Source organism: Rana temporaria, chromosome 7 (genome assembly GCF_905171775.1).
Source record: "Rana temporaria chromosome 7, aRanTem1.1, whole genome shotgun sequence".
NCBI classification, from domain to species: Eukaryota; Metazoa; Chordata; class Amphibia; order Anura; family Ranidae; genus Rana; species Rana temporaria.
Genome location: NC_053495.1, coordinates 177,751,611 through 177,771,352, shown reverse-complemented (window position 1 = coordinate 177,771,352; position 19,742 = coordinate 177,751,611).

The window sequence follows — 19,742 nt, the reverse complement described above, 5'->3', positions numbered from 1 at the left end:
CCTTCCCAGTGCTCACCAGTCCCTGACATAGGAAACAGCAGTCCTCACCAGTCTCTTCCCAGTCCTCACCAGTCCCTGACATGGGAAACACCTGTATGTAATGTGTTTGTTTACGTTTTTGAATTTGGCGCCGTTCTCCGAACGGAGATCGACGGCACAGGAGGCACTGTGTGAATCAAGCGAGGTCCTGCTCGCTCACACAGCGCGGTGGCATCGCTGGATCCAGGGACAAGGTAAGTAACTTTGTCTGCTGCTGCAGCGAGGCGAACCTGAGTCTGACTCGGGGTTACCGCTTTTGGTAAGAAAATCTCACCCCGAGTCAGACTCGGGAATACCGCTAGGAGGGTTAAAGAAAGGTGACCCCCTTTTTTTGGGGGGGGGGGAGTGGAAACCCTCTTTTTAGAGGGTTCCAGCTCCCACTTCTTTCCTAGATAGCCTCGGCGACCGGAAGTAAGTAACCTCTACCCCCTCCCTCCCTCTCCGCAATCACCTGGGACACCTCACAGGTCCCAGATGATGCTCCGCCAATCACAATGTGCAGTGCAGCTCGCCCATGCGCAGTGCATGACCAGCTGTGAAGCCACAGCCGGGCGACCACTGTGACAATGCCGGTGACTTGTCGTTAAGGTTCCCCTAATGAGAAAGTTCCTTTAAGGACTGCGCAGGCGCAATCCTTGCCGACAGAAATCTCCGAACATCGGTCGGCATCCAGGCTCATTCTTTAACATCCCCGTGGATTGGAGGATGTTAAAAAAAGAGCCAGGAGGCCGAGCAAACGGAGCGAGCGTATGGCCAACTGGCCACTTTCCTCAAAATCCACGTCGCCCTGGATGCCGGCTGAGGTTCGGAGATTTCCGTCGGCAAGGATTGCGCCCGCGGAAAGGAAGGGGAGACGAGCGGGGCTTTGTTCCCCCGCATCGCTGGACCCTAGGACATAGCAACGACGATGTCAGAGGACGTTCCTGCCCCATTGTTATGGAAACCTGTCCATCAAGATTTATCTCCGCCTGGCATTGCGTAATTTCTGGTTTGGAAATACTGCGCTGCTACAAGCAGCATTGACTCCTGGGGTTGAAGACGCTCATATACCAGGAGCCAATGGGCAGGCGGAAATGACGTACCTCGCCACGGTGAGGTAAAGCAGGGGAGTTATGTTATGATTGAGTAATAAACAGCTTAGGCCCCTTTTACACTTGTGTGACTTGTCCTGCAACTTGGGACTGCAAAGTCGCATGACAAGTTGTAGCCCATGATTTTCAATGCATACAATTCCTATCTGTGCGACTTCTAGTCGCACCGACTTCAAAGTCGTCCCTGTACTACTTTGGTCCGACTTTGATGTGAGCTGAGGTCCGTAGACCTCAAGTTTGCACAGGCATTCTTTGAAATCGCCTCAAAATCGTGGCCGCAAAATCACGCAACTTTGAAGTCACGGTACAGTTTTACACAATTTGCCGGCCACAATTTTGCCGCGATTTTGCTGTGCACTTGTAGTGCAAAGTGGCAGGGATGGACTGGCCATTGGGACCACAGGGAGTTTCCCGGTGGGCCGATGGCTCAGTGGGCCGGCTTCAGTGACAGCAGACTGCTGCCCCCCTCTGCTCCTCTGTCTCTCCCTCCCCGCAGTGCTCACCTGGGGGTAACAAAGAAGCAGGGGGAGGACCAGAGGAGCAGGGGGGACGACAGAGGAGCATGGGGGGAGGGGACAGACAGCTGACTATGGCCTGGGAGTTTCTCACTTCTGCCTAATCTTGTACCATAAGGCTCCATTCACACCTAGGCGTATATACGCCTGAAGCGCGACGCCGCAGCCCCTAATACGCTAGAGGGATGATTTTACATTGCCCTCTATGGAGATGGTTCACATCTCCACACCGAAACGCCGTACGCCTGAAGCTCAAAACAAGTCCCGGACCCTTTTTTTCAGGCGGCTTCGGCGTTCGGCATAGGAGATGTGGACCTGGGGGTAAGGCTGCATTCACAATCGCAGCGTTTTGACGCCGCAAATCGCGGTACAAAATGCCGCAATTTGTCGCCGCAATTCGCGGGACAAAACGCCGCGATTAGGTACGTCAAGGTGTGAATGCAGCCTTAGGAGGGCACCGAACTGATTCGGGTGAAATAATGTCTAGCTTCCCCACTGGTACTGCCTATAAGAGTACCAGTATCAGCCGTTCTACTCTAATAAAGTAGAACGGCTAGTGGCTAGTAAAGGGGGAGAGGGGGTGCGGGTGGCCGGGGGGGGGGTTCGGGAGTTGTCCGGCCACCATGGGAGAGACCTGTCAAAGTGGGTCAGTCTGGATGAAGTCCAGGGCCAAATTTCTGTCCTAGTCCATCCCTGTAAAGTGGATTTGCCTTTAGTAAATAACCCCTAATGTGACATAATGTGCATCGCATACTAGCACATTATGACCTTATCTTGCAGGTTATAAAAAAAAAAAAACGCCCAGCAGTTTACTGCCGCTTTACTGAAACCTCCACAAATCGGGCTTCAATCAGGGGAGGAGCACAGACAGAAGCATAAATAACTAAAGAAGGGATTTTTATTATGGATACATTAGCAGTTAATGGAAGAGGCAAAAGGAAGTAATTAGACATTATTTACTTATCAGTATTCTGGGCCAGATTCACAAAAGAGATACGATGGCGTATCTCCTGATACGCCGTCGTATCTCTGAGATACGATTGTCGTATCTATGCGCCTGATTCATAGAATCAGTTACGCATAGATAGCCCTAAGATCCGACAGGTGTAACTGTGTTACACCGTCGGATCTTAGGCTGCAATTCTAGGCCGGCCGCTAGGTGGCGATTCCATTGCGGTCGGCGTAGAATATGCAAATGACTAGTTACGCCGATTCACGAACGTCCGCTTTGCCCGTCGCTCTAAATGTACGTCGTTTCCGTAGAGATGCGTCGCGTAAAACTAAGGTTGCCCTCTAGGTGGACTAACCAATGTTAAGTATGGCCGTCGTTCCCGCGTCGAATTTTTAAATTTCACGTTGTTTGTGTAAGTCGTCCGTGAATGGCGCTGGACGCCATTTACGTTAACGTTGAAACCAATGACGTCCTTGCGACGTCATTTAGCGCAATGCACGTCGGGAAATTTTAGGGACGGAGCATGCGCAGTACGTTCGGCGCGGGAACGCGCCTAATTTGAATGGTGCCCGCCCCATTTGAATTAGGCGGGCTTGCGCCGAGCAGATTTACGGTACGCCGCCGCAAGTTTACAGGTAAGTGCTTTGTGAATCAGGCACTTACGCTGTAAACCTGTGGCGGTGTAACGTAAATGGGATACGTTACGCCGCCGCAGCGTAACAGATTTCTACGTGAATCTGCCCCTCTGTTTTTACATAATCATGAGGGTTCTCTAAAATTCAATGAACTGAATGCTGGAAGGGGATTAGTATTTGTACTTTGCACTGTACAGTATTTGTTGAGAGGTGTCTTTGAAAACATTTGTGTGGACATGGACAGATATTTATAAATACAAGGACAGAAATAGATAGAGATAAATATAAACAGAGAGTGATAGGTATACAGATCTAGTAGCTAACATTATAAATATACTGACATTTCACTTGGATCTCAGTTGGGTTTATAGATGACCTTGTTAAGCCGCATTTGTATTTAAAGGAGAAATAAATGACCACAGACACCAAATCAAATAACAAGCCTCAAGTTATTGAGACCATATTCAATAGATTATCCTCTGCACTTATCTTTGACGACTTTCTAAATTTCAGGTTGCAATCAGCTTTGCTTGGGTTTTGGAAATCAGTAGGTCGACACGACAAAGGTCTTTCCCTGGAATGGACCCCCACCACTAATAACAGACATGTGGGGCACGTGCCATGAGCGATTCCTCTTTACGCTTATGCTAACATTCACAAGATGTTGATAGCTAGAGGGGGGTGGGGGGGAGTGACACCATAAGTTGCATGGTGTCACTGATAGTAGCCGGCAGTTTCAAAGGTTGGTTGTGGGAAGATAGGAGCATGGCCATAATCCAAACTTGGTGCTTTACATTTATGGAGGTACATGTGGTATACTGTATGAATGTTAATTGTAAATTGATTATTTCTAGGGTGAGCTTACACATGAAAATAGTCACACACAGTAGCAAAAACTGTATGGAGTCACCATTTCTTTAATTGCACAGGTAGGGACCTAAATTAGGTATTTCTGGTTATTGTAACTCATTCGCTGTTATAGCTGAGCAGGTCTGCACCAAGGTAACTATGATATCATGTCCTAGACGGGGTCAGATTTAGGTTGTAGCTTAGGATATCAAGTCCTGGGCTCCACATTGACTTCCTCTCGATTGTAAATTGTATTTGTTGTATTTATTATGATGTCACCTATTTTCCTTGTTTTATAGTAACTGTCATGTCATTACTCTGCCAGGTGCTGGAGCAGTGGTAGAACCAGTTTTGCTTTAGGCTTTAGCCCCTGGGCATACAAGTGGGTAGATTCAGGTAGGGGCGCCTAAAAATAGGTCGGCGTAGCCTAGCGTGTTTACACTACGCCACCTTAAGTAAGAGAGGAAAGTACATGATTAAGAAAGCACTTACCTCCTTACTTAGGGCGGCGTAGTGTAAACACGGTGGGCGTAAGGGCGCCTAATTCAAATGGGTTGGGGAAGGCATGTTTAATGCTAATGAGGCTTGACCTCAGGTTTTTTGACGTTCTTTCTTACTGCGCATGCGCCGGACGCCTACATTTCCCAGGGCGCATTGCGGCTAAGTACGCCGTACGGGCCTATTGATTTCAACGCGGACAAAAACGACGTAACTCCCGATTCGCGGACAACTTACGCAAACGACATAAAAAATTCAAACCTCGCGGCGGGAACGGCGGTCATACTTTAACATTGTTAGGCCGCCTAAGGCCTTACGGAAACGACGTTAATCGACTGAGGCGGGCTCGCGTACGTTCGGGAATCGGCGTAAAAGCTCATTTACATAATCTACGCCGGCCGCAATGGAAGCGCCACCTAGCGGCCATCCGAAAAATTGCAAGCTAAGATAGAACGGCGCAAGCCATCCTATCTTAGCTTTGTTTAAGCGTATCTCTGTTTGAGCATACACTTAAACAAACGCGGGCGTAGATTCAGAGCTAGGTCGGCTTATCTACTGATAAGCCGGGCTAACTCTTTGTGAATCTACCTAGTAGTGACCACTTAAAAGTGTCCCTGATCTGTGCTATAAGTTGCCCCATCCCCTGTTCCTGCCATTTGTGCTGGACATCTTGACCTGATTATAAGAGATCATCCACACCAACCTTGCTGGGCTGCATTGGGCAATGTTGCAATACATATATATATATATATATATATACATTGCGCTTTGCAAGGGGTTTACCAGGGTTATAGCTGAAGCTATAATTTTGTTTTGCGCCGGCGACTGGCTTTCTTATGAAAGTGGTCCAAGTGATTAATTAGCCACTGGATCGCTTTCCAGAGCAGCTGGAGGGGTCTCTCCCACCTCTCCCGTCTTTCGCCTGTGTTTCTCAGGCTTACCGTTTTTACAGATGCACCTGAGAAAAGATCTGATGATTCACGCAGCTGGCCATTGAGGTTGTCAAAGACCAGATTGTCTCTGATCACCTCTATGGCCTCGGAGGACCAGAGCGGTGTTACTATGTCACTTCCAGTCTAGGGCAAAAGTAAACTTTTTTTTTCCTTTTAAAGCAAAGATCACTTTTTTTTTAACCTTTTTTTTTAAAGGTAGAGGAGAGATGTGGGGTCTTATAGACCCTAGATCTCTCCATAAAGAGAACCTGTCATCCCTTATTTCTATTATAAGGGATTTTTACATTTCATGTAATAGGGAATAAAAGTGATAAAAGAGACAGTGTAAAAAAATAAATAATAATAATAAATAAATAAGATATATATTTTTTTAAAGTGCCCCTATCCCTATATTCTCACACACAGACTATGCATATCAACTGTGTTCACACAATACATGTGAGGTATCGCCACGAACATTAGAGCAAGAGCAATAATTCTAGTGCTAGATCTCCTCTGTACCGAACGATTAAAAGCATCATCTATATAGATTTTTAAAGTGGAGGTTCACCCTAAAAAAAATGTTTAACACTAGAGCCAGCATAGTAAGGGCATTAACTTTTGGCAAGTTTTTTTTTTTCTTCGTACTTACCTTTATATTCTGATTTGGTCCAGGGCTTCCGTGTTCTGATGACTCCAGGACTGGGCGTTCCTATCCCTGCCTCAGGCTTTCGATGCTTGCGGGACTGGGCGTTCCTATCCTCTCGTTGGATGATTGACGGCTTGTGAAACAGGTGACCTGTCGCACAACGCGCATCACCAGATTTCCGGAAATACCCGAGCTAAGAGTCGGCACTATACGGCGCCTGCGCCCGCCGTGTAGAGCTGACTGCGCAGGCGCCGTATAGTCCCGACTTGCAGCTCGGCTATTTCCCTACATCTGGTGACCCGAGTTGTGCGACAGGTCACCTGTTTCACAAGCCGTCAATCATCCAACGAAAGGATAGGAACGCCCAGTCCTGCAGTCATCGGAACCCGGAAGCCCTGGAGAAAAACAGATTATAAGGGTATGTACAGAGCAAAAAAAAAAAAAAAATATGCCAAATTTAAATGCCGTTACTATGGTTGATCTAAAGTGTGTAAAATTAAAATATTTTTTTTTGGATGAACCCCCGCTTTAAGTATCGTAGTTGGTTGCCAATCCACAAGCGTGCGCAATTTTAAAATGTTACATGTTCGATATCTATTTACTCGGCGTAACATCAACTTTTCTATTTTACCAAAAAATGTGGTTATATATTGTGTTTTTTTTTGCATTAACCGCCTGGGGCCCGCGCTATAGCCGAATGACGGCTACAGCGCGGACCTGAAAATCCAAGTCGACGTCAATTGACGTCCGCCCCTTTTGGCGTTCCCGGCGCGCGCTCCTGAGCGCGCAGTGGGGAAACTCTGTGTTGGCCGTGTCCCTTGGACACAGCCAATCACAGATCGCGGGATGGCCAATCAGAGTGGCCGTTTGCTATGCGATCTGTGCGGCCAATGAGAGATGATCTCATATGTAAACATTTGAGATCATCTCCCATTGCCGGCTCACACAGAGACAGCGTCCTGTCTCTGGAGAGGAGACCGATCTGTGTCTCTTGTACATAGGGACACAGATCGGTCACCTCCCCCAGTCACCCCCCCACATACAGTGGCACACTATATAGGGAACATATTTGACCCCTTCCTCACCCCCTAGTGTTAACCCCTTCAATGCCAGTCACATTTATACAGTAATTAGTGCATATTTATAGCACTGATCGCAGTAAAAATGTGAATGGCGCCAAAAATGTGTCCGATGTGTCCGCCATAATGTTGCCGTCCCAATAAAAATCGCAGATCGCCGCCATTACTAGTAAAAAAAATAAAATAAAAAAAAACAATTCTGTCCCCTATTTTGTAGGCGCTATAACTTTTGCGCAAACCAGTCGCTTATTGCGATTTTTTTTTTTTTTTTACCAAAAATATGTAAAATACGTATCGGCCTAAACTTTTTTTTTTAAATTGGGCTATTTATTATAGCAACAAGTAAAAAATATTGTTTTTTTTTAAATTGTCGCTCTTTTTTGTTTATAGCGCAAAAAATTAAAACCGCACAGGCGATCAAATACCACCAAAAGAAAGCTCTACTTGTGGGGGAAAAAAGGACGTCAATTTTGTTTGGGAGCCACGTCGCACGACCGCGCAATTGTCAGTTAAAGCGACGCAGTGCCGGAAGCTGAAATTTCACCTGGGCAGGAGGGGGGTATATGTGCCCAGTAAGCAAGTGGTTAAAATTGATTAAAGTCCCGCCCACCAACCATGATCTATCTGCATTGCATAGACAAGCACAGAAAACCAATGATAGACAAGCACAGAGACCCAATGATGACATCACTGGATCTAAAACATGGGTCTTCAAACTACGGACCTCCAGTTGTTCAGGAACTACAATTCCCATCATGCCTAGTCACATCTGTGAATGTCAGTGTGTTACAATGCCTCATAGGATGTGTAGTTCTACAACAGCTGGAGGGCCATAGTTTGAGGATCCCTGATCTAAAATAAGGTGTGTATTTTTTTTTTAATTCATTAGGATGTTGATGAGAGAAGAAGGAACCAGGGAAGGCACACATGTAAGCAAATTAAACTTCAGCGTTACATTTTTATTCTTTATATACACTTCGAAGCGGCCACATTGTAGGTGGGACCTGAGTTTGATGTAAAGATCGCTGAAGACTTTTCTTGCTTCTTTTCCCTCATAGGAAAATCTGGGCATGACGTACCACGTTCCCGAAATCCATAGATGTGTTCCTTCAAGAAAACTGCTTTCCATCACCTTTCAGGCCATGAATATAATATTCAATAAGCATTGAACAACACAACAACTGTATCACTTCTTCCTGGGGCTAAACATGAAAACATCTTGTGAAAAGGGGGCAGAAAGAATCATTGTGCCTCTAATTGGTTTGGATGTTTGGAGTCTGGTTGCCAGCTCTTGGGATACATTCACAACGTAGTTCAGCAGTGTGCGGCTTATAAATGGGACTGTGTGTTAGGAGGGGACACACCTATATCTCCTGACGTTCTACAGATAGTGAGGCCTGCAGGAGCCTGCTCTTATCAGCAATACCTTGCATGATCTTATACTAGAAGGAAAAATATTGATTTTGTTGAGCAAATTAAAATGTTAAAATTATACTGCAAAGTTTTACCATTCTTTATTGCAGACCTTTACCTGCTTCTGTTCTGTAGGTATTGAGCTGGTCTTATTAGCACAACCTATAGATCATAAACCAGAATTAAGACTTTGGCTTTGTTGAATAAAAAAATATATAAAATACATATTGAAAAGTTTTACCATTCTGTAGTAACATAGAAACATAGAAAAGTGAAAGCAGAAATAGGCCGAGTAGTCCATTTTTTTTTAAACAAAACTCCACTTTTGTTGAGGAAAACAATATTCCCCTCTGGGTACATTAAATGGATTATAACAAACTGTTGCAGATTCCTACCTTTTGTTATTGCGAAGAAATCCCTGTGTGTTTGTCTGTGCCTCAGCACTGAGTGGATCTAATGGGAGTGGTTCCATAATTAACTGCCAGGTGTGCAGCTGCAGAGCACTAATGAGGAAATCTGCTGGGCCTGCACCCCTTTAGACGTGTTGAAAATATCTCTCCAAAAATGAAATTTTTGTTGCAGGGGATGCCTGAAATCTGACTTGTATCTTAGGCAGACTTCTAGGAAAATTGGTGAGCCAATCACACAGACAGGAAATTATGTTTCTGGGGAGTGGTCAGTAAACACTCTGGGTCAGATTCACAGAGCGAGTACGCCGGCGTAGCTACTGATACTCCGGTGTACTTTCGAATTTGCCGCGTCGTATCTTTAGTTTGAATCCTCAAACCAAAATACGACGGCTTCTGGCTTCGATCCGACAGGCGTACGCCTTCGGATCGTAGGTGCAATACTTTGGCGTCTGCTGGGTGGAGTTTGCGTAGTTTTCTGCGTCGGGTATGCTAATTAGCTTTTTCCGTCGATCCACGAAGGTACGCGCGGCCGTCGCATTCTCTTACGTCGTCTCTAGTCGGCTTTTCCCGGCGTATAGTTAAAGCTGCTATTTTGCGGCGTATAGATAGACTTGCCATGTTAAAGTATGGCTTTTTTTTTTTTTTGCGTATGTCGTCCGTGAATAGGGATGGATGTAAGTCACGTCGAAGTTCAAAAAATGCGACGTCATTTCACGCAAAGCACGGCGGGAATTTTCAAAACAGAGCATGCGCAATTCAATCGGCGCAGGGACGCACTTCATTTAAATGAATCACGCCCCCTACACGCCGATTTGAATTACGCGCCGAGAGATACACTACACCGCCGTAACTTACGGCGCAAAATCTTCCTGGATTTGACTTAGAGCCAGGTAAGATACAGCGGCGTAGCGTATCTCTGATACGCTGCGCCTGGGCATTTCTATGAATCTGCCCCTCTGTGTACAGAACACCTCCAGGTAGCCATATTGCAATGCATTCTCAGAAAATTACAGCGGCTGCAGATTGAAAAGGAAAGGTAATTTTTATTAACATTCAACTGCAATATGATTAGTGTCGCAATTATATGAGCTCTGTTATTTTTTCTTTATTTCCTATATTTCTTCACCACAAAAGTGGAGTTATCTTTTAATTTTATATATTTTTTTGTTTTTCTTTATTTTTTTTTTGTTTTGTTTTTGTTAACTTTATTGTCTGACTTTAAATCCATGTTTGTCCCAAGCATTTTTGAAGCCATTTAGGCTCCATTCACACTTGTGCGACTTGTCATGCAACTGTGGACATCAAAGTTGCATGACAAGTCGTTCCCCATGTTTTCCAATGATACCCATTCATATAGGCATGACTTTTATCTTAATAGCTTCCTTTACCTTAATGCTATGCTGTTTTCATGTCCTCATTGTTCGTTTTTGCTCTCAAGTTGCTGTAATTCTTCTCTGATCTCCACACTTCCTGGTTGTCTGTTTTCTGATGACCACATTACTGGGAGCTTTCTCTCTGTGGTCACTAATCAAGGAGGTGTGATTACTGTGTGTCTAGTTTCTAGTTTCATTTTCCAAACCATCACTGCTCTATGGCTCTGTATGCTCTGTATAGCACAGAGGCAGGAAATAACATGCAAAAATGAAACTAGAAACTGCAGGCACATTATATGATAGATTTTTATTTATTTTTAATCGTTTTTAAAAGGAATCAGTTAACTTTTATGTCTCTACCCTGTAAACAGTAATTTCAGCAAACATTTTTTTTCCTTTACAACTCCTTTACACACGACCGGTTTACCTGCCAGGAAAACTGCCAAGAGAGCTTTTGTGCAGGAAAAACGGATGTGTGTATGCTTCCTCACAGTTTTCCCGGCAGGAATCCTGTCAGGAAAATAGAGAACCGGCTCTTTATTTTCCCGTCGGGATTCCCGGCGTTTTTTTTTTTTTTTTTGCCAGATCTACTACTTTCCTATGGGAAACACTTTTTACCGCGGAGAAAAACAAGCGCGTGTACAGGGCTCGAAAGTTGCCTGTTACTGTTACTTGAGGAAAATATTTGATGATGGACTACTGATCCCAGCGGTCCCTACTTGCAAATCCTGCGCCCTAGGGTTGCATCGAGGGTTACAGTCTCTTCTCTGGCTCTACACCCAGCTCCTGTTGCAGGACACCGTTGCATGACCGTGTCAGGAAAGGCTCCCTCCCAGCTCTCTCTGGCGTGCCTCTTCCAGATCTCCACTGTACCTCACTCACCGACTCCTGCCCAGAGTCCTTCCTGAAGAATTTACCCAGGCCATGCGGACCAACTGCTCTCCAGCTCCTGTTCCAGGACACCTCTCCATGACCGTGTAAGGAGAGGCTCCCTCCCAGTTCCTGAGCTCCTCCGCCGTATCCAGATCGGGATGTCTCTCCAGCACGCAGTCTAGCACTCCATCCTTCAGTTCACCCGGTCGACAACTCCCCCCCCAGCAGGCTGACTGTGGAAATATATAGGAGGCCCGCCCCCTGCCAATTCCAATTGGGGATTGGTCAGAGCTCCCACATACACCCCATGCCACTCAAACTCTCAGCCCTGCCTCCTTTCCAGAACATTCTCACTGGAAACAGGGGAGGTGTCAGTCACACCCACTGCTACACTAACCACTCCCTGCCCCCAAGCTCGCAGCACAGACCTGCTTAAATTTACCTGCATAGGCAGCTAACACCAGAAACCTCACATCTAGCACCTACCTATGGTAGTGGGTGCGACACGCCAAAAAAAAACCTGTAATTGTTATACTCAGTTCTATATTAAAATAAATGTAATTTAGTTAGAGTTTACATGAACTTTAGATCAGACATAATTCTATATTTGACATGTCTGTTTTTTTTTTTATCTCTGCAGTCAGGGAACTGGCTCTGAGGCTATGATAAATAGGTCTCATTATTACTTTTACTATAAGGGAAAGCTCAGATCAAAAATACACACCAAGGTTTTAGAGAAAAGGAAAAGAAAAGGGACGTTAACAACTTAATCATACATTTTGATCTTGTATTTAGAATACTGCCTGGAGGTTTTTTTGTTTTGGCAGTGACAAATTAGATCAGTCTCTGCCAGGGTGAAAAAAATAAAAATTGTCAGGTCTGTCTTCATTCCTGCGGTTATTGCAACTCGAAAGGGAACGCCGAAGATCTTTCAGAAAAAAAAAGGGATTGTTTTGCTTTAGGATCTGCATGTTAAACAAACAATTTTCTGTGCAGTGAATATATATTATAGGGGCGAGCTTTTGATATTTACAGCCTCTTGATTTCGGCATATCGACTAGTGTGTGTAAAAATTCAGGGGAATAAAAAGAGACATAATTATCTTAAAAATTGTTCCCAATTTATGATTCGATTCAGTCATATTCACTCATTTTTTTTCTTTGTACTTTCCTTGGGAGAACAATTAAAGGGAAACTGTCATGACGGAATTATGTAGACCAGGGATATGCAATTAGCGGACCTCCAGCTGTTGCAAAACTACAAGTCCCATCATGCCTCTGCCTCTCGTCATCATGCTTGCGGCTGTCAGAGTCTTGCTATGCCTCATGGGACTTGTAGTTCTGCAACAGCTGGAGGTCCGCTAATTGCATATCCCTGATGTAGACTGACATTGCTGGCCATGTTCTGCAAAGGCCAGCAAAGGTTCTGCAAAGGTTACTCACCTGCCAGTCCTGCTGGTCTTCTGGATTCACTACATTCTAAAACTGGTCACACATAAAGATCCTTTTCCCCGCAGCCTAAAAAAAAAAATCCAACAGGTCCCTTAGGCTGGCCATATCGTATACAATTTTCTTGTATAATTTTCCTTTAGATTTACCAAACCCATATAATATGAAATCAAACCTAAAAATTTGTACACACTCAGGCCTTTTTGCAGAGGAAACCGGTCGTGTGTACACTTTTCGACGAGGAAACCGTCGAGGATCTCGTCGGGCCAACAAGAAAGCATGTCTTCTTTTTGCTCGACGGGAATGGGAAAATTTGGCTCGCCGAGATCCTCGGCGGCTTCACAAGGAACTCGACGGGCAAACCGATGTGTTTCGCCCATAGAGTTCCTCGGACGTGTGTACGAGGCTTAAGGCAGGCCCTTGCACTACACAGGTGATGGTAAATCTAAAGGAATTTAAATTTAGAAATTCTATAACGTATGGCTACCTGTAGTGTGAATGGATGATTCTCCCATTGCGTCTAACAGGGCTTTTTTTCTCAGAAAATAGGTGCAGGAACTCAACCACAACCCCCAAAAAAACTTCCGCCCAGGGGTGCGCTACGTGCAGAGTTCCGGTGTGCGCTTGGTACCTAGTACAAAGTTTAGGGATGTGCTACATGCGGAGGTGGTGGCTGTGCTATGTACATAGTGCAGAGTTCGGGGGTTCGCTGCATACAGAGTGCAGAGTTCAGGCTTCTTCCACAGCTCCCCTATCCCCCCCCTCAAAAGCTCCACCATCTTCCACATATCTTATTTTTGTTGCTGTATTAGGCTGAAGCAGTCGGCTCTAGTACCTCTCTGCACACTGTAGGTGACGCCTCCTTTCTGACTTGCAGGGATATCATCCAGTGGGGGCGTCGGCATCTGCAATGCACCCCGGGCACCTGCATCTCCCTTGTTCCCATCCAGTGGATCAGATCTGTGGGAACCGGACTTCTGTGTTTACCAATGATAGTGGTGAGCAGGGAGCAGAGGGCCTGAGCCAAAGGTGGTGGAACTGAGTTCCCCCAAGTTTCAACTGAAAAAAAGCCCTGGTGGTTAATATATCTCACCAGCTGGCATTGCCAACTGTCAGAATATTGAAACAGTGGCTGCATCTGATTAGATGCAGGCATTATTCAGCTGGCAATTTTCATCCCAGGTCCTTTGATTTTTTCAGTTGAGGGTTTTGGGCAGAAGGCATCCAACAGGGCCACCCACTGAGCAAAATGTTCTCCTTGTATGGCCAACTTAAGTCACCGACCTCATGTCTGTGATCAAACAGAGCAGTGGGTAAGTGCAGGGAAGGTAAATATAAGCAGCTGGTGGATCAGGCTTTACAGTGCACCTGTTACTTTCCTGTATCCAAAGCAGAGGTTCACTTTAAAGTGAACCTGTCACCAGACTATGGACATTGAAGTAATCACTTATTCTTAACAAGCAAACAAAGAGCTTTGAAACAAGCCCTCAATGCCCTGTGTAGCTGCAGGAACTCTCTGGCTCCATCGCAAGAGATTGGTGCTTTATGTGTTTATAGGGGCATGTGACCTCCTCTATGACAGTGCTCAGACCTGAGTTGACAATGGCTAGGTCCAAGGATGTGGGAAGGGGCGATGATGTCATCCAAGGTGGACTCCTGCAGTGGTGTGGCAGCGCCCTAAATGAGCAAAAGAACAGTGTCTCCAAGGTATGGCAAGTTACATTAGTCCAACTTAGACCAATGTAGGCAGGGCCGGCACTGCATTTGGTGAACTAGGCAGCTGCCTAGTGCGCATTGCTGCCTAGCTTAGCCTGGGGAGGGTGCAGGCTAGCCTGGATGGATCACTCATGTAGTTTGCTGGACCGGGCAAGGCAAGGAAATAGCGGTGATGACTTCACCCCCGTGGAGGGTGTAAGACGGATTGTTTGTTTTGCATTGCCTGTTTTAACTTCGCTGCTGTAAGTAGAATTTTAATAAACTTCTATGTTTGTAACTGGATTTTGCGCAATGAATCTTTTCTTCTTCTCATTGGTACGCTGTATGACCGGGTCTGAGGTTCCTAAGGACATATGTATGCAGTGATTCCCATCATTGGTATCCATAAGGTGGCTAAAAAGCAGAGGTGGCCCATGACTAGTGAGAGGTGAAGCTCACTAAGGTGTATACAGACCTGTTAATGATCTGCTAAGAAGACATATTTGGCTTGATTTCCAAAGGGGAGCACCGGGTGTTGCACTCAACAAGAACCTAGAGGAGATTCATGCACAATTTTTTACCTTCTGGTTTAATTTTTTTATTCACTTTGTTTGCAATCAGGTTGCATGAATATTTCAACCATATTGGCTTTTACCATATATTGATACTATTTTGCACTTTTTGAGAAGGGGTTGATTTACTAAAGGAAATTAGACTGTGTACTTTGCAACGTGCAATTGCACTCTACAAGGGAAGTTGCTCTGGGGGTTAGTAAATGAGGTAACGCTTCAATTTGCAAAATATTCCCAATCACGTGCAAGCAAAAAAAAAAAAGCTTTTTTTGCTGGCATATGTTTGGATGATGGAAGTCAGCAGAGCTTCTGCTCATTTACTAAGCTCTGGAGCAACTGCTCTTAAAGTGGATGTAAACCCCAAAAAAATGTATTTCTTTTTTTATGTCACAATGTAGAGAATACGATTTCCTATCATCTGTGCCCAGTCTTGCCACACAGAGTTAATCCAGCTCTGAGCAATCCTCTTTTATTGTTCAGTGAAAATTAACAGACTTCCAGATATGTTTATCATAATATGAGATGATCCACAGGTCATTGTATATTACCAGGATGTGTTATGTGGGGGAGGGGTGGATTTCTCACTTTTTATACTGTGGATCACCTCATATTATGATATATATAACATATATATCCAAGCTAGATATGTAAATAACCTGTCACTCAAAGCAAGGAGAGAAGAATGGACTTTGTATTTAGACAGGTTTTTATCTGGAAGTCTGTTAATTTTCACTGAACAATAAAAGAGGATTGCTCCGAGCTGGATTAACTCTGTGTGGCAAGACTGGGCACAGATGATAGGCAATCTTATTCTCTACATTGTGACATCAAAAATTTTTTGGGGGGGTTTACATCCACTTTAAAGAGAGCAACTGCACTTCGCAAAGTGCACAGTCTATTTGCCTCAACACATTCTTAATTTATTATGATTTATGTTGCTGCGTACAATATTGAGAGTGCTGCTGTTGACTTCAACTGACTTTGTTTCACAACCATGTTGATTACACTAAACACAGGTTTTTATTTATTTCTATTATTTTAGCTGTAGTTGGAGATAGTTGGGAACAATGTAAATAATTGAAGGACAGCACTGGAAGTTAGCGGTTGTCTAGATATTTGGCAGGATCAAAAGGTATTTTTTTTTTTACCCTTTTTGAATAAATATAACAAGACATTTACCAGTCCAAACAAGAAATCCAATAAGGGAAGCACTTTGTTAGGGCTTACATACTCGTTAATCTGACCCATCAATGTGTACTCTGTAGGGGGCAAAGGCTCTTTTCATTCTGTGCACAGACCAAAAAGCATAAAAGGGGTGTCTATGCGCCTTAATACACTGGAAAATTACATTGATCTTAGAGAGATCTTAATTACCTAGATCACACAGAAAGCTGCCTGGACAGCCTTAAAATTACATTCTCAGCAACATATTTATTAATCCGACACTTTAACCACTATACCACATCCGCCGGTACAAAGACCATAGCAAATATGCGTCCTGTCCTAATTAGCATCGCTTTGCCCACTTGCAAAACCATTCTGAATTGTCTAATTTCCTTTGTTTTTGTTTCAAATGTCTGATGTTTAGTGTTCTTATGATTCCAAGTGTTGTTTTTCCTTTGTTGTCAACATTTCATCCCATATTTCAGTATGGATTCGATTAAATTCAGATTCTTTGTGGCAATTCGATTCTTTTTGGCTGCACAGTGCTCAGACCATCTTTCCTGAAAGCCATGAGTTGAAAAGCCACAGAAAAACCTGGGTGATGGTGTGCAATCTTTATGTCTCTAGTCCTGGGAGGGATGTAGTGTAACGGGAATGTAGCATTATAGCTTTTCTTGATGTCTATGACAGATACAATCTGACTAGTGTATAAGCAATTACTTGATGCAGGAAACTAAGGAAATAACTATGGTTTCATACCACGCTCAACACAAACATCAAATGCCCATCATATAAATAAACAATAAAAAATATAAATATTAGGAAAATGTATAAATTGTACAAATTGTGGAATGTCCATACACCTCCACCAAAATAAGTCCAAACAAGTGATGGTGACATCTTCTTAACAACTATTTCAACAAGTATGTAATCCTGAGTGTCTTCTTCCACCAGCCCCTAGGCCATTGATGGCGAACCTTGGCACCCCAGTTGTTTTGGAATTAAATTTCCCATGATGCTCAACTACATTGCAAAGTGAAATAGAAGATAAGAAGCTGGGACAGCCGCACTCCAAAAACGTTCTTTTTTAATAAAACTGATCACAAAAAACTACATGTCACAGCAAAAATTAGGACAAAAGCTGACGCGTTTCGCACTGTGCTTCAGTGCTTTTTCATAGCTGTGGCTGAAGTGAGGAAATTGCTGGATTCCTGAACAGGTAAGTGTCCTTATATTAAAAGTCAGCTAGCTGCAGTATTTGTAGCTGAAAAATTTTTTTTTTTTGAGGGAAGCCTGGGGCTCCTCTTTGTGGCGCTCGAATATTTTTCAATTTTAGATAAGGTATGGAAATGTTAAATCCCCTGTTATCCCCTGCTGGGGAGATTAACCTTCTCTATTTTTTCTGGTGAAAATATTCGCTGGAATAGAAATGGAAGGATAATCCGAAAATGTACCCCTTTCACCAGAACAGGAGGTAAGGAAAAGCGCCCTCTAGGAGACCTGCACTGATGACAGCTGTCTAAGAGGTAAGTTTCCCTTACTTTGGAGAGCACACAGTTAGGCCACAGGAGACTCATATGCAACTCATTATACACTTCACTTGTGTTGGTGGGCAGGGACCTGAATACAAGGGACACATTATAAACCTGGTCAGGTCAGGAGTGGTGGTGGTCAGGGGAAGACATCGCCCTGTCGATGAAGAGCAGAACACTCTATGGAAAACACAGCAGCTGACTTGGGGCCCTAGGTATTCAGCTGGAAAGTTAAAGTCCTAATCTGGAACCATGGAGTAAACAGGGCACTGCGACGTGAGTACTTCCAGTCACTTATGGGCCAGTATTATTATGGTCCAGGGGAATTGTGTAGTGGATGGTTACTAGCCCACCATCTGTACACATATCTAGCAGATAGCTTTGGTCTGTGTGGGCTATGGGGCGGATGAGGACTGAGGCAGTAGAAGCAACAACTGAGGGATGGCAATGGACATTCCTATGACATTTCCAGAAAGTTCTTTGGCCTTTTGCTTGGAGAGGATATGTTTTTTTTTTTTGATTGTCTTCTCACGTGGGCCTTTCCAGAGCCTGTGGCTTGTGTCAGGGGCTCAAGCTTTTAAGCTATCTGCTGGAGTGGTTATCTGCAGGAAGTTGGACTGGAAAAAGACCATCTTGCTGAAAAGTGAAGAGGAGCTGGGTAGCGGCTACCGTCTAGACATTGTAAGAAGGATTCATTGCCTATCAATCAAGGTATCTTTGACTAAAAGGGTCAAAACCTGATTTATTAGTGATAAATCCACTGCAATATAAGGAAAAGACTATGACTGCTCATACAAAGTCACAGATCGATCTGGCTGCTCCTACAGGACCAGCAAGTACCAAAAATCTGCTCTAAAAGGGGTTTACTACTACTTCAGTATGGTTTTAGTGTTTTTTTGTGTTATTTGTGGGTATCCTGCACCCCTATACCATTTCACTTAGAACCAAGTTCAACAATAAAAGATAAAAAAACTAATAAGACTTCCACCCAACATATGTTTTACCTCCCCATACACCAAGGACCAGACTATGAGATTCAAATTTTAGCCTACCACACTACTTGGGGGGGTCATTCTGCATCATTCCAAGAGGAGGATTGCTACACCTGTCTACCAAGAGCAGTGATTGTATATGGTATTGCTAACCTGTTCATAGCAGTGGTGATTAAGAGGCTGTATGGATATATTCTAGGTAGATCCTATGTTCCCCATGAAGAAAGCATGTTGTTCTAGCTGAAACCTTTTCTACCCCTGTTTGTGTGCCTCCCCCTTGCATTCTAAAACAGACATAAAACACAGAAGGAAGTTTTTGCACAAATAAATCATGTGATTACAGTTTAGGGATCTTCTGCCCTCTGCTGTGAGCTGCTAGTATTACACTGTAATGTATAATTATGTATGTCACTTCCTGGCTCCGGGGTTGTTGGTAAGAGGAATTGGAGAGAGAGAAGGTTGTCTTTTTTTGCTTTCTGGGGGCTCCCTTGTGCCCTCCAAACCCCCTTTTTTATATAGCTTTTTTGCTTGTTGGCAGGTATCCCGACTAGTCCTGGCGAATCGTCCAGTACACTAATTAATTATTTAGGTTATCGCTAAAGGGAGTGTGAATTCAAGGATTCTTTTATTTTCTATTGTCAGGTTGTCTAATGCCTGGAGGGTCTTCTCATCTATGCAGATGTCTTTAGGGCTCCGACACAAATACAGATGCCACATCATCCTCAGGCTCCCCTTTAACAGGCATTGCTGCAACATTCATCTGGAGGTATCTCTATAAATAACTATATATACCCAAGTGAATGCACAATTCCAATAGGACTACTGACAGGGCCTCCGGTTAATGGTATATGCTGGTTGCAGTAGTTCTTCTGCTTTCAATTGCTTTGTTTAGATGACTAATTAAGGTCCCACTAATGGAAACATTTCTGATTGGTTTGTGTGGTTGCCCATCACATTAAAATGCCTATACAGGGGCACAGGAGGCAAAAGCAAAGCTTAGCATTTACAGGAAAATTATCTCTGGATTTAAC